At 35.9% G+C, this 25,143-nt stretch overlaps 1 long non-coding RNA gene across 1 annotated transcript in view; it reads right to left on the minus strand.

Annotated features, from left to right (window-relative positions):
• Nucleotides 1–3,738: 3,738 nt before the first annotated feature.
• LOC116168492 overlaps nt 3,739–25,143 on the minus strand; it is a 52,419-nt gene continuing 31,014 nt past the window's right edge. The window contains exon 3 of the long non-coding RNA XR_004144772.1: nt 3,739–4,541. This is a non-coding gene — a long non-coding RNA (uncharacterized LOC116168492). The remainder of the gene's footprint in view (nt 4,542–25,143) is intronic.

The raw sequence follows: 25,143 nt of genomic DNA on the forward strand, positions 1-25,143 counted from the left end.
AACCCTTTTTTGAAACATCCTGTATATGGAGACATTGACATTATCTAACATTTTCATATAATTTTTTTTTTTAATTTTGCCTTTATTTTTAAGTATTTTATTTTTGAAGAGGCGGGGTTTTAGCCAAGGCTGCTCTATCAACCCAACCCATTTGGTTATTTACAAATATCCATGCCCGAACCCGGATTCGAACCAGAGACCCTTAGTACCGCAGTGGAGCTTCTACTCAACTGCGCCACACGGGCCGGCATACAATGCCATTACAGTGTGCACCTTTTAAAACCTTTGAGGTTTTGTGTGTTAAGAGATGCCGTTTCAGGACATGGTGGTGATCTGTTGCAAAATCACACTGTGCACATTTTAAATATTTTGAAGACTTGTGTGTTAAGAGACGTCGTTTCAGAATATGTTGATGATTATTTTAACCTAAAAATTAGCCTGTGTGTCTTCTTTGATTCACTGTTTTGGTATGTCACTTCATTTATAAAGGTAATTTGAATATTATTTGCTTCTAGAATAAATATTTCTATACCTTCCCGTGATTTAGTATTTGAATCATTGCCAAAAATAAACAAATTCGCAGGATTACAGCGAAACTTTTTTTTGTTATCCATTACTGCTGCATATGTTTGATGTTAAGCTATACAAAATTTAGAGGTTATGTTGACGTTCCATCCCGTTCGTTATTATTTGCTCCAGTGATCACCTGACCTTTTCCACCGTACGCTTTGCTATACTTCTGAAACGGAAAATCGAACCCAACTGAAATCGCGTATATCCTATACCTATCACTTTTTAATTTGAGGGTCGGTAAGACTGAAAGCATTTGATTTGACGATAGTTGTCATTTACTTTTATAATATTTTTTTTTCGATATTTTAACGTCTATGCTGTGATTCATCAGTCCAGCCGTTTTTGAGTTATGTTATGTATTGGATTAAGGGGGGGGGGGCGTTTTTAAGAATCCAGTGGTGGGGAGGTTCTGTTGTTTATTTGACGACCAGCAGACTAAATCTGTTCTTCACTTCGTTTGTCTGCAACCAGTCGCCACTACGAGCAGAACTTCACAACAGTAGTGTATTACATTAGATCAACTTCCCCACTTCCTGCAAACAACACGTTTATTTTCGATTATTTACACTTTAAGGTAATTAAGATTTCTTTAATTTATTGTTTCAATCGATCGCTTGTTGCGTGGTACTCAGGCCCTGTGTGCCTATTTTTATTTCACCCTAATTCATTGATATTGTCTAATAAATTTGTTTCATCGGTAAATGTATGTTTTGTTTAATCGAGCTCAAATTACGACCTACATAGAGTTCACATGCTAAACTGTGGAGTAGTATGTTTTCGTAAGTTTATAGGCGCGGTCGGTGTGAGTACTCCCAAACAATATCTAATTTTCGAAATAGTTTAGGAATCTCCTTTTGAAGAATTTTTAATAACTCTGAAACTTCTGAAATGCACCAGAAGAATTAACAAACAATCATTGAAAATGCTCGTTCTCTGTAGAATTTTTCAAGAATCAATAAGAAATTTTATACAGTGATATTCCTGTAAAAGTAGGCTTAGGGATTTGCTATGTCTACTTTTACATGATAAAAAGTTTCCTGAAAGACGCCTAATTTTATGCAACCAAAGTAACTACATACAACAAATGAGGATCTGCCTGTCATATTAATTAATTTGAATATTATCGCTTTGACTTCCCTATTCTAATTTCGGTACGTGTGCGATGTATTCAACTAAAGAAAAAGTTGATATTTCCAATTGGTACAGTGTCGATGACAGTTAAAGGAGCTTAAGCGATTTATTTTCTGTGAAGCTAAAGCAACAATACAATATTCAAATTAATAATTAATATGACAGCCAGATCTTTATTTGTTTCAAGAAGTTATTTTGGTTGCTTAAAATTAGGCGTCTTTCAGGAGACTTTTTATCATGTAAAAGTAGACAGGAAATTCCTATAGGAAATCCCTATGTCTACTTCTACATGAATATACTGTATAAAATTGAGTCTCTAAAGCTACTTTAAAATGTAAAGGAAAAAATCTGAAGAATTTCTTAGAGATCACGGAAGGACCTCTGGATAAGCTCTGAACAATCCCTGAAACAAAATATTTGAACGATAGCTAAAAACTCAAAAAAAATTTTGTGAAGAATGTTTGAAGCGAGTCTCTACAGAATCTTTAGTGGTTGAGACAGAAGATTTCAGAGAAAACATTTAACCATTATTTTAAAGATTTCTGGAGAATCTTTAAAAATAATACTGGAAAAGCATTTAAGCACTTGAATTGTTTGTAAATGCCCATGGATTCATGGAGAATTTGTGTTGTTTTTGTATCCATGGTAACTAATCTGTCTTATTAATCTATGTTTCTTACTGAGTTCATAATTAATTCTTTGTAAAATTCTGAACTAAGCATATGACAACTGTATTGATTGGTAAGGTTTATTACTCATTCAAAATTACTTGTGGTAGTCGTACGTATCACAATAAAATCTTTATAATTATGCTTGTGGTGTCTGATTTTGATGGATGTAGTAAGTACGCATAGTAATTTTAATATCATTTACATTCCTAACAAACCAATAAAACGTACTATTGAATTTTGGTACAATAAAGTCCTAGTGTATGACACATGCCTACAGTGGTTAGATATGAATCATCATAACTGTTTCAGTCAACGTGCTTTTGTCATTGTTGTGTTAATAACTAATTATTTAGGGTAATCTACCAATAATGCAGAATAATTTATTGCACGTCCAAAAACCCAAATCCTACAAGAAGCAGCAACATCTATTTTACATGAAACCCGGTTTCGACGAAAGTAGGTACTTACACCTTTTAGTCGATTTTGGCTAAGTTCTATTAATTCTAATATTATTTAATAAAAAGTCTATGGATCCGTGTGAATGATGACACCGTACTTTCCTTCTTAAATTCATACTTCATACGAGTATACAATAAGGATCAGGATCTTTTCAAATTTAGTCTATTGCAGAAATGAAAGTAGCGAAATAACAGGAAGCATGAGATAATCCTCTCTAAAAGGGTGGCTTGGTGTTTCCTAGGAAAATGAGAGTTTTAGGACTGACATGGTCTTTCCCAGAAAGAAGGTACACCGCAAATTTCTGCGAAAATTAAAGAATGGTAGGTACCTACCTACATAGGATTAGCATATTGTCGAAGAGTCATTTACACGACGATCTGGGGTTTCACTTGTGTGGGACACTTCCCGTTTCTACGAAAACTTGATTTAGTTACCAATCGTATTATCCGACGCTTGAGGAACTTAGGGACGAATACAATACATTGTAAAATGCAAACGCACGCTTTATAAGAAGTACAGCTCCTTTTTATTTCATTATAAAATCATTAAAATCAAAGTTTTAAAACACAAACTCTTCAAATTACAGTATCTACTCTTCTAGTACTGAAAGATCGACAAATTATACACTGTGTTGTCCATGTTTCGATGTTCACTAATGGTATCTCGTTAAAAGAAAAGAACATCGATTACCTTAATAATGTTTGCATAATTTTGAGGTGATTTCAAATATTACTTTAAATTTAATCTCACTTTTTTGCAATATTGCCATCTATTAAAAAACAAAAACTTACATCAAATTTTTTTAATTACTTATAATTTTTTAGTGCATTTCTGTACTTTTTGTACTTTCTTGGATAAATGACTTAAATTTGAATTGATGCATTTTTTGCTGCGAATTTTTTTATACAAAGAAATAGACGACTTTGTACATTGTGCGGAAAAGTGTTTAGGATCGAAAATGCTTTTAGAACATTAAATTAGGGTCACAATCAAAACAATGTGGGAAAAGTAAGTATACGGGATTTAACATGGCAACATTAACTTACCAAGGTCCAAAATTTTTAAAACGGAGAGTTTCCACCCTCTATATACTATGCTAATGCACACATTTTTGTGTAGCTATATATTTTGATCTTTGTTTTTGAAATTGTCATGCAATCGATGCATCAGGCGTATGGAAAATACCGTTAACCTTTGTTGTTTTCAAATCTCAATTTATGTTATGTTTATGGTTACATGGTCTTAACCAAGTTAAAATTATAAATTTTGGTAATTCGTTTAAATATGTGGAAGTTATCGAATTGTTTGATGCATGTACTGACTTGTTGTTTGTAGACTAACATTTTCGCTGTGAATGAACAATGAGGTGGTTACGGGGGTGGCAAATAACTGTAACCACATTAGTTACGACATCTAATGCTGGGGCTGACCTCGACTCTCAACTGTAGGCTTGAATTCCCTGGACGAGAGGCAAGTTACCTGTCCCGGGGGCGAGATCCTGCCACCAAAAGCTCTTAGATTTAGAATCTATGTGCGATTCATGAATTATCATATCGTTGTTAATGTTGAATTTGTCCTCCAAGGCCATGTAATTTTCCATCAGAAGGCTTCTATTGCACCCAAGATGAACCACCTGTTGTACAGCTACCTTCTTTTGATACCTGCTTGTACTCTAACCCGTTCTTTGTCTTGCAACTTGCTTTTAACCTGCAATTTAAGCATTTTAAGTTATTTAAGTTTTTGGAAATGAAAGAATAAAATAATGGTAAATGAACTGAAATCCAAACGTAACCTAAGATCCCGAGAACGAAATACCGCAGAGTCTTAGGGTTTTCAACATTAGGTTCGTATTATTGAGTTATTCATGCATCGATGAATAATTAAAATGCCTTCATCCTTCATAGTACGCCCACAAAATGTGTTAAGAGACGGAATGGTTTTCCATTAAAAGGTCTAACAACAAGTTATTCTTGTGTCACTTAGCCTGAAAGCTACTGATATATCTCGCACAGACGCAATTCTTTTTTCAGTTCTGCAACCAATTTATTACAATTGAACTATAACTGTGGATTCTTCTCCTTTACATGCAATGAAACTTTTTCGGCAAAACCTTCGATTGTATTTTTTTTCCTTTTTCGATTTCTTGAATATAATATTTCTGTCTGCCTCTATCACATGGAGAGAGCGCATGCGCACTCTCTGTACGTGTGAAAGAGAAGGACGCAGATGACGTACGATTTTCTTGAGAGGAAATAAAATTATAAAATGCTCCATTTTCGTTTTTTCTCGTTCGAGTTCTTTCGCTTTCCTCCTTTTGCGTTTTCACTGTGTTCCTGTAGGTATATAAACTGTACCTACTCTGTATATATGTGTGTAAATGCGTGTTGCTAAGTGTTCGAGGTTCGTTAATTTTGTTTGCTCCGACGAGCTAAAATAATTTTGAGTAAAAGACGCGAAAGTGAAACATTTATATTAGGTTTAATATCAAACTTTCCAAGAAATTCGTGGAATGGTTTCAGTTTGCCATATAAAGCAGTAATAATTAAACATCAAATGGACAGGGCATTGGAGCGAATTTTCTAGAGCGATATCAAGGCGCCGTTAAACGATTCATCACCGGTGATAAGGAATGAAAGCGGATTTCTTTCTGTGAAATATGATGAACCGAGCTTTTCGTTTTCTATATAATCAAATTGAATTATGTTCAGTTTTAGTCTTACCATCGATGCCAAAGTGATTAATAGAAAATCCGGGCTCGTGTGTTATACATTTACGTGTTATAAATGTTGAGTACCAATAAGTGATAAATGATAATTGATTATAATTGATGCATCCGTATATCAAACGTATCTGAAACATGACCTATAATTATTACCGATTTGTAACTCCGTGAGGATTCCTCTGTATAGCTTGCAGATTTGCAATGCCCTCTGTTGGTCTCTACCCTTGACTAGTCTAGTCTCGATGCCTCATTGGGTGCGCACAAATCAAGTGGCTCGCTGCGCATATGCCTCTATCACAGGTTAGGTACTTACCTAAGTTGTGCCTCGGTGCTCATGGTCTGCAGCACGGCATACGAGGCACAACCCACAGCTTCGGCTTGTCTCGTTCGCGCTCGTGCTCAGATGTGTACTCGCTTTTAAGAACACAAATTGTAATGAAGGATTAAACTCACTCATCAACACACCGCTCCTTTCTATTCATATCTATTCGTACGTAGTGAGTACCTACTAATTACTCAGATTTTTCAAACAAAAGATGATATCTAAACAGTTTTATAACACAGACACAATTCACACCAGAAATCGATTAGGTCAAACTTTGAAATAACAGTGTTTATATGAGATGTAAGTGAGTCGAATTCGTTTCTCATAAAAATTATGAATTATTTGCAGTAGAAATCTGGTCTGTCATCTTTGTTGTTCAAGCAAACCCAAACAATAATATATGATATTCCATTTTATTTATATCCTTTCAATACATTTTGAAAAATATATTTATAATGGAATGATTTTTAATGTATTTATGGCGTAACAGAGATCCCATTTCAGGACATGGTGGCGTTGTGTTGCAAAATCACACTGTGCACATTTTAAATATTTGGAAGTTTTGTGAGTTAACATATGCCCACTTAACTTTTGCTTTGTAGTTCGTTGTATAATCACACTGTACACATTTTAAATCATTTGAAAATTTGTGGTAGAATAATATGTTGAAGATTTTTTGCAAAATTACAATTCACTTGAAATATTTTGAAGTATTGCATGTTTTTAAGCGGCAAGTGTTTATTGATCATTATTACACACTAAGCGATTTATAGTTAATCGAAATCGCGAATAACCTATACCTGTCACTTTTTAATTTTATAGTTTTTAATTTGACGGGTGGGTAAGATTGAAAACATTGGATTTGACGATTGTTATTTTTAGTTTTGTAATAATTTTTTGTTTATATTGTTTTCGTGCTTTTTTTTTTAATAGTTATTCTGCGATTCGGGTCGGAGACGAATCCAATCAAACATCATGCAAATCGGTCCAGCCGTTTTTGAGTTATAAGTGATGTAACATACACGACTTTGTTTTATATATATAGATTAGGTAATTGTATTTAGGTCATGAAAAAATTTTATTTCCTTTTGATACACCTTTACACTTGTTTTCAATTTCAACAATGGAAATCGTTTTTGGTTTTTTAATCTGAAGGTTATTCGAATACGGCTCGTATAATGTCCATAATATTTTGAATGACACTGCCAATAAATAAGATAGGAATTTCAAACATTACAGAAATTGCGCAGAAGACCGAAATAGAACATAAACACTAGTTTAGGTATCGAAGCGATTAACCTTTTAAAGTATAAATAATTAATTTGAAAAAATGGTAATCTGGTTTGAATTTATACGACACGTGTTAAGTTTGCTCACTGTATCGACAATTCCAAATCATTTCTGTATAAACGCGCAACTTTCTATGCATCGCATGTGAAAGTAAAAATAAATCCAACACATAAAAGGAAACCCTCTTTTTTAATGCTCAGAATGTCTTTAAAATTAAATAACATGGTGTAATCGTTGCTTGGAGAAAGTTGTAAGAAACCAAATCCCGGTGATCGTTAGCGAGTGCAAGGAACTTGAAAAGTCTTTTCATGGACTATCTTCTTATTAATTACGTTTATCTAGATCATTGCCAACAATGACAAACTAATCTGTTAGAACAAGCGACACCGCAAATTGGTGAAATTGAAGACATTGTTTATAAACGACATAACAATGTGATGCGTTTCTTATCAACAGGTAAATTGTACTGGCCCGTTAACTTTCACTGAATGCTTTGGTAGGAAACTAATCTCACGCATGTTACTCAACTAATTAAGAGATTTAACGCCGAACCGGTTCCTGGTATTGATTGAAGGGATAGGCCGAGACGATGCACAATTTTTTGATTTATAAATACCTACTCGTAACAGATATGGTGCTCAAAATCTCGATTAGTGTCGCTGTATATTTTTCTTGTATTTGGATCACTTTAACAAAAAAGCTTGAACAGTTTTTGACTTTTGACCCTTTTTTATCGATTGTAAAAATATAAATCGATGGCCACAAACTAAACTGAAATGATGCTTGGGTGATGAGCAACATTTCAATACAAACGCTAAATTTGTTGTGGTCTGCAAAATTTTGAATGTTGTTGAGGTACACACACTTTTATGGTTACAGACGTCTCAACCCCCTCACCTTCATTCAAAAGGAAATTCCATTACGGCCACAAACAGCAATAAACAAAAATTAACCGTAAATTTAAGGGCATAGGCTCGGGGATAGATAGGTAATAATCCACGCAAAACGTAAGAGCAATAATTAGTTAACAAAGTTGCTCATCTTGGGACCGAATCTAACGCTGAAACCTGAAGAGATTGTAGAAACAATAACAAAAAACCCAAAAACTACAAAGCATCGCAAAAACTCAATGCAAAAAATCGGGAGGTTTTGCAGGATTGAATTGCACACATTTTTGCAAAATGAAGAATTTCAATTTTCTGAAACATCCTATAAACTCAAATACAATTGAAGAAGTCAAAGATCGGAATTCCAAGAATCCGAAAGAATTCGAAGAAAATTTAAAATTCCATGAATCTAAAGAATCTTGAAGAACATGTAGATTTGAAGAAAGTAAGGAATTTGATGATTCCCGAGGCATTAAAGTATGCGAAGAATATTTAAAAATAAACTGTAAAATATAAGAATCCGATATATTTGAAGAGTTTGTAAAAACAAAAAAAAAGGCACCATTTTAGGCGTTGGAAGAACCCAAGGCAAAAAATATGAGGGTTTTTAAAGATTTCCTTTCACAGTATTTGAAATGTTTGAATATTTTAAAAGTGAAGTACAATAAATATTGAAGAATTCAAAAGTCGAAGAACTCGAAGAAAATATATGGAAAATTGGAAGGATTTGAAGAAATGGAATAAGGAACATCGCACCCTTCTGCAAAATTGGAATAATTTAAAGAAAATGAAGCATCCAAGTAGTTTTAAAGATCTGAAGAACCTCGTCGATATAAACGAATTAATGAATGTGAAAAAGTGCAATAATTCGAACAACGGGAGAATCTTTCAAAGAGTTTAAACGCCCCCAACCTCCGGTTAAAAAATCGTTTTAATAATCCCTAAGGTATTCTATAGATTTTAAAAATATTTACCAGAAAGGTAACGATTCTTTATCGGACGCAATTTGCGAGAGCATTCTGGACATTTTGAGATAAGGCTAGTTAATTTTTCGTCGTCCATGTTGGCTTCCCTTGAACATAAAGCCGTCGACTGAAGAATGCGCGCCGTTGCGGCCCCATTTTAAACGGAGAGGAACGGTAAGCCAACTTTTACCAAACTATTTCTGCCTAACACCATATCCGATCTCAAACCACATTCAACCTTTCAACCCCAAACACGTTTCCCCCCACCTTATATAAGATTGGTTTTCAATTTCTTACGCATATCTCCCTTCCCTTTTCTTGCCACCGCAACCTTAGTTTGGGCTTCGTCCATACAAAAAATGTGAGTTATACTATACCAGTATACAGTCTTGCTACAGTCAATTTCTGGCAATACATCTAACCTATATCGTTTTTTGGAAATAAGTGTACTGAAGATTATCATAGGAACCAAGAATTAACAAACTAGCGTCTAATTTTAACGATAATAAGTAGGTATGCCTGACACGAAGACATACAGATGTGTAAAAGCAAGCGACATTGTTTTTATTGTTGTCAGCTTTGTTGTTAGATCAACATTATTGTTGTTTTGGTTAAATTTAATATAGGTATATTGAGGAAATCTAAGCTTTAATTTTAGATTTAAGGTGTTTATTTTTTTGTCAAGTGTGTTTAGAACCCAGTTAATTTAGAGTCTTTTGTATATAATTTGGACAAACCGAGTGAAGTATAAATTTTGTAGATAAAGCGCACTTTTTTTAACCGAAATAGCTTTTGTTTTGACACCATCAATGGATATATTTCTTGCAGAGGTCTCAATCGCCCTTTGTGAGTACCCTCTTCCGCCAACCCGTTCGTGAGGTGTAAGGGAATATATCCGTTCACGATAAGAGGCCGAGGGGGAGGGCCTTCTCTGTCCGTCCGTCCGTCCGAGGCCTTAACTACTCCTACAGTGTTCAAGATATTTAGTTCATTTTTTTCATATAGTAGCTTTATAGCTCTGGCAGCTGAAACAAAAAAAATTTTGACGATCACTGTGGTGGGCATCAATGTCATCTTTCTTATTTATATATATAGTTTTTTTTTAATTTTAACCACAGATGCTTCTTTTTGAATTTTAAAATTTTAAACATAGATTCTTTTAGTAAAGGTCAACGTATTGCATATTTTAAACATGAGGTGTGCGCATGCGCAGACTGAGCAATGCTAAGTTGAGAATATTTATGCCTCAACCTATCTTCCTTTGCACACATAAATAAACCGTTATATGGCCTTTTGCGAAGTACGGATCAATTCATGGAAAATGCGTTTACTCGCCCTAAGGCGAAAATCATTTTTTTATATTTCTGATTTAATCTAATTTAAAATTATCTACAAGATAAAAAATATTCATTTTTATTATTTCGTTGATAAAAATAATTCACCTTTTTTTTATTACTGATACTCGCTTTTAACATGATTTTAATTATTTTAAAGATGGGAGCCTCGTAAAAAAAATTGTCGTTTGGCCGCCATATTGAATTTCATCCCGAAAAACAAAAAAATGGTTAAACTAACTTACCTATTTGAAAAATATTGTTATTTTAAACTTTTAGGTTTAAATTAAAGACCTGTAAATATTTAGAACATATATTGCAGAAATTGGATTATTATACAGGGTGATTAAAAAATATAACATTTAGCTACGCACTTAAAAGAAACAAAATATTAATATTTATTCATCACCCGTGTCGCTGTCTTCCACTGCTGAATCATTGACAATGAATGGTTCATCGGCTTCTCGTTCTTCTACCTCTTCGTTATTTTGGTGTTGAAGAATCATTTGGGCAACCCTGGGTAATGCAGGTTCTGTATACATAACAGGCCGCAATCTGGTCTCTTCTGACTTCCACCCAAAGCATATTCGAAACGGCCTGCAGGATTTTCACGAAAATTCGTAAAATCGTTGAGTACGTCGACGACATGAAGATAAGTAAAAACGAAGCAAATCGTTCGACCGGTTTTCCCCCCGCGCCACCCCCCTTTTCGTGTTTTTCCCCATAAAACCCCCTCCGGAGGACCAAAGGTAAGTGTCGCGCGGAAGCCGCCGCGGCCCGGGGGGTACCGAGGACGGCCGCGTCGAATCGCGTACGGTGAAATTTTTTATCGCCCTCCGGCGGGGGGGCTGCCGTAAGACGTGAAAAAAAACGCGAAAAAACACCTTTTCGGACCTGGAGGAGAAGTTATTCGACCTACGGGCTCGGTACTTTCGGAATCCGTAGCCGTTAGGGGTGCCCACTTTTACAATTTTTTTCGATCCGCCTCGACCACCGAGGGAGGTGGGAGCGGGACGCGAACTTTGCCCCGGAGGTCGTTTTTCGACCCGAGCGGACGAAGGAGAAGAGTTACGAAAAAACTTCACGTTGCGCGCCGCTGGCCGACCTCGTCGCGCGAAAGAATAGTGCTGCGGGCGAGGCGCGCGACGCGAAGCGGAGCGCCTGTGAATTTTTTTATAAAAAGTTCGCTTTTTGGGGGTAAAACAGTTTTTCCCCCGGGAAAAATAGGAAACCGAGTCGAGCGACGGCGGAGGTGTCGAAACGGGCGCGGGACGTCGAGACGCTTCCGACGCGCCGTCGCTCGAACTCGCACCCTGCCCCCGCCCTCCCCCGCTACGTGGAGGTAAAGTCCGTGGGTCGCAGCGGGGGAACGAGGGCCGGATCGAGTTGCGGTTTTCCGTCTCGGACTCGCGGTTCGAGGGCGCTTCCGAGGTGTCGGGTCGGGGTTCGATCGCGGACCGTCGAGGCACGTGGAGGGGACGAGGAGGAGGGAGTTACCTTTTTTGGGCACTTTTTCGCCAATCGTTCGCAAACGTGACCGTAAAATTTTTTTAAATTCTTAAATCTCGAGAGCGTCCGACGACACGCCCTCTCGTAATTTTTTCGTGAAGCCCTAATTTTTAGGAGGGGGGCGGCGGGGGGGTCGAATAAAGAAAAAATGCGTTTCGCGAAATTTAATATGACGAACTGGTCGCGGGACAGACCTGAAATAATTAGAATAATTACAATAAACTAAATTAGGTAAATAAAATCACAGGGAAGTACTTGCAAGCAAGTAGTCTAAAGGGTTTCGTAGGTCAATATGGTTAATTATACTTATTGGAACCGTTTAAAATCATTTGGATTGTATATCGGTTTATTATTGGAAGTAATTACTGATATTGACTCAACAACCTGACAAAACAAATTTCCAGTCTAAGTATTTCTGGTGTTCGTTGGTACAACTTAATATGGCGGCCGAACGACAATATTTTGGAAATGGCTCCCGTCGTAAATTTAATCTTTAATACCTAATGAACTAATTACAACAATAAAAAAAAGGTCCACTATCAAAAACGCACGGTATGTGATGTATCGACTGGACTATTGATAAAATAAAATAATTATTTTTATCATAATGATAATTTTAAATCATTTCATGTCAAAATTGTATATCTCGGGTTTTTGAACATGAGAATAAAGAATTAAAACTGCATTCTCAAGCCCAGAACAAAACTGAAACACAATACTCGTATATGCAGCCATGATAATGTTCATAACTTCCAAAAATTGGAAGCAAAGACTAGCTGGACCAATGTTAACTCTTTTAAAGGAACGTTGCACTATTACTTGGCTCGGTTTGTCCGACGTCGCCTTTTTCTTCACCTTCGCGTTAATCGTTATTCAAACTATTCTTTCCGTTTTTTCAGACATGAGGACGCAATGTTCTAGATTCTATTCTGTATTTTCAGAATTCCAAGAGGGAGTCGTTTTACATGCTTTTATATACGGGGGGTCAATTTTAAAACTTGTAGTCGGCCATATTTTCCAAACGAAAGAAGATATTCAAAGTCGCGAAAAACCGTTTCGGGGGTATCGAGGGGAACCAGAATGACGTTATGAGTGACAACCCCCCAGCCCCCCCCCCCAATCTTCAAAATGGCAACCCCATACTTGTGACACGTCGTTGGAAAGCTACTGAAAAATGCTTTCCAGTGGTACCAATAAAGTCAATATTCATTAAAGACATTAACAAAAAATTAATAATGAACAAAAAGAAAGCTAAATGTTGACATTGAGGGATTTATGGCAAATTGGCCAAGAACTTCAACCTGAGCTGCTTCATTAAGCAATCTTGGTTGCTTTCTTTTTTTAATGATAACAGATCCCGTTTCTTCGAATTTAGCGACCAAATCTTGAACATAGGCATGGCTTAATTTTTATTTTTTTTTTTGTTAATTATTAAATTTTTGTTAAATTGTCTTAATGAATATTGACTTTATTGGTACCACTGGAAAGCAGTAGCTTTCCAACGATGTGTCACAAGTATGGGGTTGCCATTTAGGATTTTTGAAGAGGGGGGCTGGGGGTTAAGGGAGTGGGGGGTTGTCACTTATAACGTCATTCTGGTTCTCCCTCGATACCCCCGAAACGGTTTTTCACGATTTTCAATATCTTTAGTTTGGAAAATATGGCCGACTGCAAGTTTTAAAATTGACACCCTGTATTTCTTCACAAATACTTGAATTGATGATCAATCAAATAATATGGTCATAAGTACCCAAATTATACAAAATCTGTTTAGATTTATTTCACATTTTGGAGCTAGGCCATTTGAAATGCCGCTTACGTTCACAATAAAAAAAAACTACATTCATTCAGAGATGAATGCTAAGAATTGGTGAAATACGTCATGACGTGAATTTAAAATTACTCGTTTTATAATTCGGAGATTCCCCGTGCCGTGCCGCGTATACGGTCCTTGACGTCACAATCGAACTCTTCGTCATAGCAAAACTCACGCAAATACATGGAAGCTGTCGTTACGTCACAGCGCAAAATGAGTGTAAATTGTAAAAAAATTAGTTCCTATAAGATTGTCTGGTTTTAACATTGGAGTGGTCATTGGCCTGTGGCATATCGAGGCCGCACGCATGTCGTTACATACTACTAAAGTGAAGTCACTTTATCGTAATATTTTTCAATTCACACAATCACACAGTATTTTAAAGCGCCACTGACTTGGGTGTTTATACGAGCGTGTTTCATCAATTGAATTTTGAAAGAGTTCATGTTTATAAACCTGGTGCATACGTTAAATCAAACAGTTCGAAAAGGTGCGAAATATGCATAATGAAATCAGAACGACATGCGACTTGCGACATTTTAGTACCGCTTTGCAAATATTTGTTTTCTAAACTTTCCAGTCTTTTCCAATTCAAAACATTCAATCTATTATTTATAGCCGTCACACGTGGACCTTTCTCGTGATTGCATACCACAAACTGCTAGTTTTCAGTAGACTTAATTAGAGAAAAATATTTTGAACAACATACTTAACTACCAAAACGGTACCATTAATTTGAAATACCTTACATCTAGATCTATCACACAATCGAAGGCATTTATTCAAATTAGTCTACCCATATGATGAATTACTTACTGCCTATATGGGACAGGGTTGGAATACGATTAAATGCATACGTCTTGATATACATTTTAACTGTATTACAATCCCAGTATTGTTTTGGGGAGTGTAGGTGGTTCGACCGAAATTTGGCACATATACATATTATGTATATATATATAATCAAAACCTGTTTACCTTTGGTGTCCAGGAATACATATTATGTACATTTGGGAAACACAGTCTATGTGTTGAAACACAAAACCGCCGATCAGATTTTGCGTACGATTTTAAAAGCGTTTTCCCATGTACACCACAAAAATGGTTTTTCAAAAAAATCCTATTACTGTGTCGTTGTCGTATTTATCTCGAAAACGGAGTGTAGGAAGAGGGTACTAACAAAGGGAAATTGATAAATATGATGAGTTCAAAGCTTTTAGTGTGAATATCTCGAAAACGGCGTGTCGGAAGAGTGTACTTATAAATGATACATGTTTGCTACTAAGGTGCTCAGGCCGTCTTGTAGATGAACCTTATTAATAGTGGGCACATCATCCAGAGATCCATGGGTGCGGAAAATTATGGTGAGAGATAGCAGAACATTTCGTATGTCCTCGAGTGGCCAACTGTGCACTTGTTATACTCGTATGACGGCTTTAAAAGGAATAGGGATTTTGGAATTGGAGACGCCGCATGTTCTGGTCCTCCGTAGAAGTAAAACATACTAATCCAAGTTTCAGAACTGCGTAAAAAAAAGCGGGAGAGCGGTGTGAGCATTGGATTTGACCCAGTCTCAATAGGTACATATAGCAAACATGTGGAATATAACTGTGCAAAGTTTGAACCGAATCGGAATCGGTCCAAGCGTTTTCCAGTTATCCTGGTCACAGACAGACACACACCATCGACTCTTCCTTATCATCAGCGATCAACAATTTTTTAAAGAGAACATAATATATATTTTAAGATTTTTCGTGAGATACCATTCAAGAATGAACCTTTTTTTTACATCTGATAATGATTAAACTAGTTAAATTATAAAATTAATTAACACAACCAGTTTCCCTAATTTACGTTTTTCTCTTAAATTTGATTATGTAATATAATTAGTTTTTAATGCTGCTTTATCCAAAAAGTGTGCTCTTTAATAAAATGTATAGTAGTTGCCATTAAAAAAAATATGTAAATTGGTAGTGCACTGTTTCATAATTTAGGATACCACAAAAACCTTGACCTCCAGACAAAATGTTCACCCTGTATACTAAATATTAATAATACAAAATTAAATAACTGTTCATGCAGCTAAATGCAATAAAAACAGTCTATGAACTAAAGGACGTCAATATGTGGTGTTCCATGAAAAAAACTGAGATATACCCATATGTTTATTTTAATATTTTCCACTGGCTCTTGTATAGTTCATTATGCAAAAAATGTTCAATTAAATCATGGGTTAGTCAGGTAGTGTATAGAGATAGAAATATGCAAGCATACCACAAACTGAGTGCGGAATGGAAGATTTGTCCGATAGTTATTCTCGCACCGCACGATTTGGGCGTTGTACGCGGGCGTACCCTCCTGTTGAAACCAACAGTTTTCAACTTTGGTTTTTTGTTTTTTTTTGTGTGTGGTACATCGTTGTATTCGTAATAAAAAATTCTATTAAATACAGTATGTACTATTTTTACGGGCCGTATAAAAAAATAAGGTAAGTAAGGAAGTAAAGTTTTCTGATTTTCTTTACAAAATGATAATAACTCTCTAACCCTCTTCGTATCTTCTATGGTTTCAGAGATCCCCACAAATGACAAATTGACAAATGTTAAGCAATGACAAATAAAACTTAATGATCTTCAATTATTATTTCAATATTGAAAACTCGTTTTAAAATTGAAGAAGAAATTGACACGTGAAATTTAAGCTTTAATTAAGATTTAATTATGAGTTGCGGTTGACAAGAAAAATGATGTAAAACCGTAATTTTGGGACTTTTAGGGAACATTTGGTTTATTGGAAAGGTTTGTTTTGAATCCCTCTACCGCTTTTTCGCACATCATAATTACTTTTGAGGTTAATTATTTCAGGCATAAATAAGGAACAAGCAAATAAAGTAGGAAAGGTCGTGCAGTTTAAGGAAAATATCAACGTGATAGCCGATTGCGTCGCCTGACCTCATTCCAAAAGGGCATTGCTGGACTAGCGAATTTGGAACTTTCATTCCGGCTATTTAGATAAGTATAATTAACTTGAATGGGTTACAGATAACTGCCGATTAAGTGGAGATTACATACGTTAGGTGCGCTCTTAAAAAATTCCAATTCTAACATCGGTCCCATATTTTTCCGATGTCGGGGAAAGGCATAATTAATTAGTTTGTTTGAACGTATCGAAGGTATAAGCGTGCGAGATGGGAATTTCAGTTTGTCCCTACTCAAATGGACTATGAATTTGGATCTTTTTACTTTTGCATCTTCGGAAACTAGGTTTTGTAAGTACCGAAATTTTAAGCTTTGCGGTAAATTTACTTTTGCAACCATACCGTATTTAAATCATCAGCTTTTGATTTTGGTGTTTTAACCGCCAGCCACATTTTTTTGCATCCGTACCGTTTCAATTTCGCTTTTGCATTAAGTTACCGCACCATGGAATTGGATTTTAGCGATTTCTATCTATCTACCTATTGTAGGTAGGTAATGGTGCCAGTATATTTATAGGTTTGTATATATCACTTTCAAGGAACGTAATTATGGACCGAATTCGCCCAAACTTTAAGGGTTGGTGTAACTCATAAATATCTCGGTCAAGTTCGTGAATCAGTCAATTCTGCCATATTGGAACAACATGGTGGAAAAAAGTGTACCTACACCTGATCGGCCGAGCCGAAAGGGATTTTTTCTACGGCTCCGTTAATTGCGAGGTATGCTTTTTTGGTTCTAGTGTCTAGTTCGTCGCACTAAATATAATTGAACTTTCAGTAAATAAACTATTACCTGCATTATATTCGTAAAGCATTTTGTTCATATCCGAATATCCCATCGAAAAGTCCATTTCCCTTTAGCTGGGAATTTTGTTCTGAGGCTTGACCACTAGGCTAGGGCATCAAGCTAAATCGGCTGTATAATAATCTCACGCGTTCCAGTATTTTAAAATGGCGATTTCCTACATACTAAAATAAATGTAGACGCCCCCCACCTTTCCCCCACCGGTGGAAGGATGTACATCACATAACGTTTTGTTTTTCTACCATTTAATCTTTAAATTCAATAGGCCTCTACGACGCTCTAGTGAATCCCCATTTAGCATTGGGCCCCACTGTTAATAGAAAAAACAAGTATACATTGTGCACAAATCTTGTGCAGATAAAGCGCATTATTAGAATCATTGATCTCGAAAAAGAGTCGCAAGGGAAAGTTATAGTTTGTACAAACCAATTCATTTCGATGAGACCTTTCATTAGAATACCATGAAGGGTAGAACATGTGTTTACCCCCCCTCCTCCTCCCACACATTTCCTAGTTTAACTTATGGGGCCCCTTCACGTGCATTCCCGGAACGACGCGCCATCGGTTTTGGAACGAAGCGTGGACCGCCAACTTCTGGCGCGTTGTGCAGTGAATAAACTACACGTTCGCGCCATTTCATTCATTCTAGAGTGGTACTGTCGACAAGATGAACAAGGTAAAAAAAAAATTGCAGCTGTAATTCTTCACAAATATGATGGATAACGTAAATGAAGAGCCCAAGAAGAGGAGGAAGAGGTCCAAGCCATGGTATTTGAAGAGACAGAAATTTGGCGATTTGATTTTATTACAAGAAATTAATAATACCAATCCAGAGGATTACCACAATTAATGTTACACCGCACAGCACACACAAACAAACCTACAGGACTTTTGCTAATGTAGTCTATCCTTTTTCCTCTCCAATGTTTAACAGCGCATCCTCTTCAGTAGTTCAAAACGGTAGAAGTAGGCCCGGACGCACGGACGGACAAAACGCAATCAATAGCACATTTTTTTTAATTCTTAAAAAATGCGCTAAAAATCTGATGGATTGTCTTCTGGATCGTTCCATCTTAATTTCACCACTTTACTGACTATTATTATATTAGTTTGGGTATGTTGAGTAATAATCCTTCCAAATTAACTGATGAAGAATTTATATCTTCGCCGTATAAAACACACACAAATGCGGTGAAGTAAGTGTAGGTTTGAAAGTTGACCTGGCGACTGTCGAGTGGTCCTTCTATGCTTCCGCAAGAAACAGTAAGACCACAGGAAAAGGAAATGCTATTTGTACAAGGAAACATAAGTCGACATTTTCATAATTGCATTATTGAGATTCTCGTGTCATATTTTGACTTTTGGAAGGTGTCATGGCTATACGGTTTCGGAGTTACAGCAATGTCGTTGCTGAAAGGAGAAATGATAATTGTCTTTATGACCAAGACATGAACGAGTTGTTGTTCTTGAATTTTTGGGTTGTCAAAATGATTATTAATGAACCAATGTCGTTAGAAAAACGACCTTGATACCTCAAAAGGTAGTATGATTCTATTTCCGCATTAATTTATTTGAGACACAATCGTATAATATAGCATATTTCTGTTTCGCACCACAGTCCTAAAAAAACTGCACTTCGTCTTCGTCTGCACGAGTCATGTGTGCAATTTTTATTTGTCATGACGGATATCAAATGCAGATGGTGTAGTGTGTCTATTTATAGTACTCAATACTGAGTGTTGTAAGTTGAATGAAATAATTATTGTCTCTTTTTAATAAATTGCTTTCCAACCTAACTGAACTGTTATAATGAGCTTCAAATGGACTACATTGCAATGAAATTTTCCAAATTAGGTCTTAGCACAAGATGATTTTTTCTGGTAACGTTCTTCAATAACACATCGAAAGTCACCTTGATCACTTTTTATTTACTAAATTGATTTCAATTGCTTTTTAAGTCTACAAACTCGAATGGAAAATATTACTCCAAAAATGCACAACGCAAATTTACATCTGCCGACTTTGGCGAGAAAGAATTAATTAAACTAGTTTGAAAATGTAATGCATTCGCAGGGAAACAAGGAGAACTGGTCAGTCAGTAGTTTTGAAAAATACTACCCGCGTATGACGCAAACATTCGAAAACACTCGACGTCATTTCCTATACATAATATTGTATCTTTCAAAAAATGTTCCCTGCTTACAGTTGGTTAGGCTCGATGTAGAAATTATCAACTTTTTGTAATTCTATAGAAAGTGTGTATTCATGCGACACCCTTGCAAAAAACTACTAAAATGTGAAACTAATTTTGCAAAATCAAGTGAAAACCAAATCGAAAATTTCTCTTTTTTGGAAACCGTCGGAGAATTAGAATGTGAGACTCTAACCAAATTGAATGTAAAGAAACCGAAATCGTTTATGGTTAAAAGCTTTTGAAAAGAAAATTGGTAACGGCATTAAATGGTAATAATATACGAGTGGCGCCAATCGCAGCGAAGCGGCTCACTTTTGTATGTAATCTGCTACTAAATATTGCACATTACGAATGTTCCACTTTCAAACTGAAGAAAGTTGGCTGAATAGGGAAAGTGAACTTGTATCATAATTTGTTTGCAGTGTGTTGGTTAACGTAAACTATTTGACGTTCAACTTCGCTACCGTGAAGGCAAATTGAAAAGTGAAAACATTTTTTGTTGTTTATGTTTACATTGATTATTATAACAATTATTTAAAAAAAAAACTTGCTTTAATTACACGATGTGATTTATGGGTGTTTGTTGTAATTGAAATTACGTATTGAAATCGTACTGTACTGTTTTGTTTTATAAAGTAATTTCATTGAATTAATGACAACTTCTATAGACTTAAGAAACAAGCAATTACGCTTGTTATTTAAATTGAATATACCTGTGTAGTAGTTATATTTAAATTAATACGTAGTATGCCACCCTTTCTTCTATAATTGCTTACAGAATATTAACTAATGCGCTTATGTAAGTTATATTTGGCCTCGATATTGGCAAACTTGACACCTGCTATTGCTTCTAAATGTTTGGTAATGGAACGATCCGCATTAATGGATGTGTTGTACGCGTTTTTTATGCATTTTCAAACATAAAAATTACCCTTATACTTCAGGCTCAGGGCGTGGCGTGGGGAGATCACCTCGAAGAAAACCTAGTTCCAAGGATTCAGGTATATATTATTTTTGCCCGGAATATCATTTTATTTGTTGACAATCGTTTCGGAGAGATTCAGTAAATTTTATTCCATCGTTGACTAAATGGGCAGTTTTAATTAGACGTTTGATTTGCTGAGTTTTGAATCAATTTTAATCAATTACTTTGGATATCAAGTAATATTTTTATTTGTTACTCAGTTGTAAACGTTGATTAACAAGACAAAACGCAAACGGGTAAACGTCATGTTTAAACGCTACTGACTTGTAAAACTGACAGCAGACTTGTAAAACTGACAGCAGACCTGTAAAAATTTTACAAGTTAGTAATCTAGTAATTTCATTGGCCAGAATTAATGCGAAGTCTCTGTTACATGGATAACATGATATTTTAGACATTTCTTCAAGATCAATTTAAGAACTAATTATTTACGTTTACAAATGAGTAACAAATAAAATATTGTACATTATACGCCAGGTAATAGTTTTTACTGGCTCTAGGAGATGACAGGCTCGCCTAATGGCTCGCCAGTCAACTTCTCCTATCGCCAGTAAAAACTCACTTATCTGGCTAATAATGTAAAATACTATTGTATTAGTGCAAAACGTTATTCAATTTTAAAGTCATTTTACTTGTCGTTAAAGGGAAATATACTCGTATTGCTCAGTTTGATTGTTACTTTCCTTGCATTTTCCTAGTTTTTATACAGGGAAAGTTAAGTTTAATAAACTGGTGGCGCTCACCAAATGGTAAGTTGTAAAGAAGTACCGAAGATTGCATGCCTAAAACGACTCAACCGCTGCGGAAGTTCTCAAGCCCTTAAATTATACAACCCTAAACTAGCTGACCGTTTATGCGGCGGGTTTGAACCAAAACAGCGCCAGCCTAACCAACTGTTATATGTGCTCTGGGACCGAGAGAAATGGAGAGCAACAATTTTTCAGTTTTATCTGAAGCTCAACACCAGCTGTTCAAAAAACAACAACCAGGTGAAAAAATCGATATCAATCTGCCACCTACAAAAAATTAGATCTAAGACCGGGACGCTTAAGCGCTACCAATCGGCTACACAAGCCAGATGCTTTTTTTGCATTAGAACCCGAAGGTTGTAGTGTAGACAGGACGCATTCTCGGCACAAGGGAGACACCTTGCTCCGATTACACTGCGCCTTACAGCGAAAAGCATCTTGCGAAGGGGCACACTTTCGGTTCCTCGAAAACCTTCCCAAATCTGAAAGGGCAATTGTATGGATTCCCGGACCCATAGAGGAACCGGAAGAGATAGTTAAACGCGTAGGTAAGCACAACCCGTGCGTTACCACCAGGGAGTGGAAAGTAGCGAACGGAAGAAGGCCTTTAAATGACAACAGTTAGTTGCCCTGATGGACCACACTTCCTGTGAAAAGTTGGGGGAGGTCTGTGGGCATCACCCATATTTGTGTTTCTCAGGGTCATCTTCAAAGCCATTCGGAAACCGAAGGGCTGTGAGAATTACAAGGAATCTGCCAAGGAGAGGCAATGGAAGTGGAGTAAACAAAGTCTCCATAACGTGGAATAACCGGTCTTGCCACGTATGAAGAAATTCACATAGTGAACAAGTGGCAGAACCTCATCGGATTTTATGCAAATGCTGAGGGAGCAGTGAGCAACAAAAGAGGTAAATCCAATTTACAAACAGCCAATAAGAGTAATGTTCCAACCTTCACTGGCTTTAGAAGGAAGGAATTGATCATAATTAAGCATGAGACCTTTTTATCTGAATCGTTCAAGGGTTCGAATAAACACACGATTTACATGAACTAACAGACAAAATTAATGAAATCTTAAACTACTGAATACCCCACCAGAATAATTAAATAATTTGAGAAGAAAACTTGACTAACATTAATATCCCGGGATTAATTCAGACGTCTGGATCAAACGTCAACGTCCACATTTGATTATATTGCAGTATGTACGTATGTGCGTTGGCAATTTTCTGAGGTAACGACTGGAGGGATTTTATTAACATTTTTGATATGTATATGTATACGGAAACGAAAAATAACGAGCCAGATTTTTTTCTGTGTACAACTTACAAAAATGTTGCTAGGTTTTATTACACAAAACTGAGAAAAAAGGGTCAAATTTAAAAAACAAAAATATTTTTTCGGCAAAACGGTTATTACATTAGGTATAACCATTGAATAAATTTTATTCAATGGTATAACGGATGTTAAATTGTCACATTTTTTTAATATATGAGTTTTTAGAGCCGTGACGCCATACAACTGTTTTTTCAAATAGTAATCCATACTTTTTAATCTTTTTATTAACAAGCGATCTTGAAGAAAACTGAAACGAGCTTAAAGAATCGGGAGAATACTAAAAACCAAAAAAAAAACAAAAAATCGGTTACGCCTTATACCTAAAGGATTTGAAGAACCCAAGGCGAGGAATTGGAGGATTTTGTTGTATGTTTACTTTATAAATAATTTGAAGTATTCCAAACAATCAAAAAATAGTCTGAACTTGAACAATTAAGTTTTTTATTCTAATGAATGCTTGCAAATTGCGTCGTTTTTCCCCAGGTAAGTATTTGAATACAATTTGTATAAAAAAACAATCAACAAAACTGTTTAATGGAATCTTTAAAATACCCTGGCCACGAGGAAAAAATTGACAATCGAAGAAAACAAAGCTAAAGAAAATCAAAACTAAACAGGATACTCGTCTCGAAAAATAATTATAATAACGTTGGGTTATATCCATATCAAGTATAAATAGAACTTGAAAATAGATAGACAAATAAAGTACGCAACATTAATTTAAAAACCCGTTTCGTGAAGGACGTCTTTCTTCTACTCATCCATTTTCTTTCGTTGCGGTTGTCAAAAGCAAATACTTTTTCTCCCCTGTTGGTGGTTATAATTTTTTGGGTCACGTTTGAATATGAGAAGGATCGTTAAATCGTGATTGAAAATCATTTGATCAGATAATAATTAATTATTCTAGCCGGTTTCTCGGCGTTAAAAAATTGGATCTTAATTGTTCTAAAAGGTTGCGATAATTGTATGGTCCTTCCTGGTCTGCTTCTGTCATTTTGTTAAAATGAAGTGACGAGATGAATACTTTTGATGTTACACTTTCCTTTCCAGGAAATTCTGGACTGACACCTAACAAACCACAAATATTCGATGTTACAATGAAAACCACAATTAGTAATGGGTAATGTAGAGAATGACAATGACTGTATACCGCTACTTTTAATTCGTGGTGTTTTTTTAGAAGTAGGAGAAACAATTCATTCACAACAGTAGCATTACCCACTAATTATTACAAAGATAAATTATTTCGATGTACACAACCAGGAAGATCGCCTTCGAAGGCTTTCTCTTTCAAATTATTTCCATGCGTCCCGAAATTAATTGCAATCTGTAACTATTAATTATCATAGCGTTAATTTATATTGATTTTACTTGCGGAAGTTTCCGCATTTACATTGTTAGCGGATTTTTCAATGCCGTATATGCTCAAGGATATTTGGATCATCACGCTATTAATTTATGGTCTCGTAAACTTCCTTCTGTATTTATTAATTTTTGCTATAGAACTCCTTATAAATCAAGCGGTCACCGAGGACACTTCCGGTCCCGGAAGTAGCACAAACTCAAGGATCCCAGTGACGATACGTCCGTAAGGAATAACGAGTCAATCTAAAATTGCAGAGCTGATGAGCCTAATGAAATACGCATTGAAGATCCTTGTCATACATCCAATTAATATTATTAATGGGTTACGGCTCTTTTAGTTTCAAACTAGAAGGTTAAATTATATGAAATTTGGACTGCCCGATTAATCTTTTTATTTCATTTCGATCATCGTTCCACCAAATCCATAGTCGTGTTTTTCAAGGTTTTGGATGTTATTCGAGTGTTTCATTTCAAACGATCTTTGCCCATGAAGTGAATTCATTTATTATTTAATTTATCAATGCCTTTCGTGGGAGAAGAAAGTACATAGTCCGAAACTTGGATCAAAATTTCATAGTCAATTCTTTTAATCTGTCAAGTTCTAAAATTAGAGCTCGACTGATTAGGCTCAAGAGTGATTGCGAACTGCATATATTCGTCCACTTTAAGAGGTGACCACGAGGGCACTTGGAGTATATCTTCTCAAATATTTAAGACGAATACTATACTGCGAATTGGAGTGGTGAGTATGTGAATTTTAATGTTAAAACAGAAAAAAACAATATACGTGCGCGGCATGAGATATTAATTCTAATAATCATCGGATCAATATGGTGGATGGAGGGGGGAAAACCAATAGAAGTAGAAGTTTGCTACCCTGTAGAATAAATAACAGCAACAATCGAATAACAAGAGCCACCTTCACACGCGAGAAAGTTGCAGAATGAAAAATTAGAGCTAGCATGACAGAAGAACCAATGAAAAATCCCTTAGCCTTGGGAAATCCCAAGACCATGCGACGATACATGACCGAGGAGAGGGAGAGGAG

Source organism: Photinus pyralis, unplaced genomic scaffold (genome assembly GCF_008802855.1).
Source record: "Photinus pyralis isolate 1611_PpyrPB1 unplaced genomic scaffold, Ppyr1.3 Ppyr1.4_LG4, whole genome shotgun sequence".
NCBI lineage: Eukaryota > Metazoa > Arthropoda > Insecta > Coleoptera > Lampyridae > Photinus > Photinus pyralis.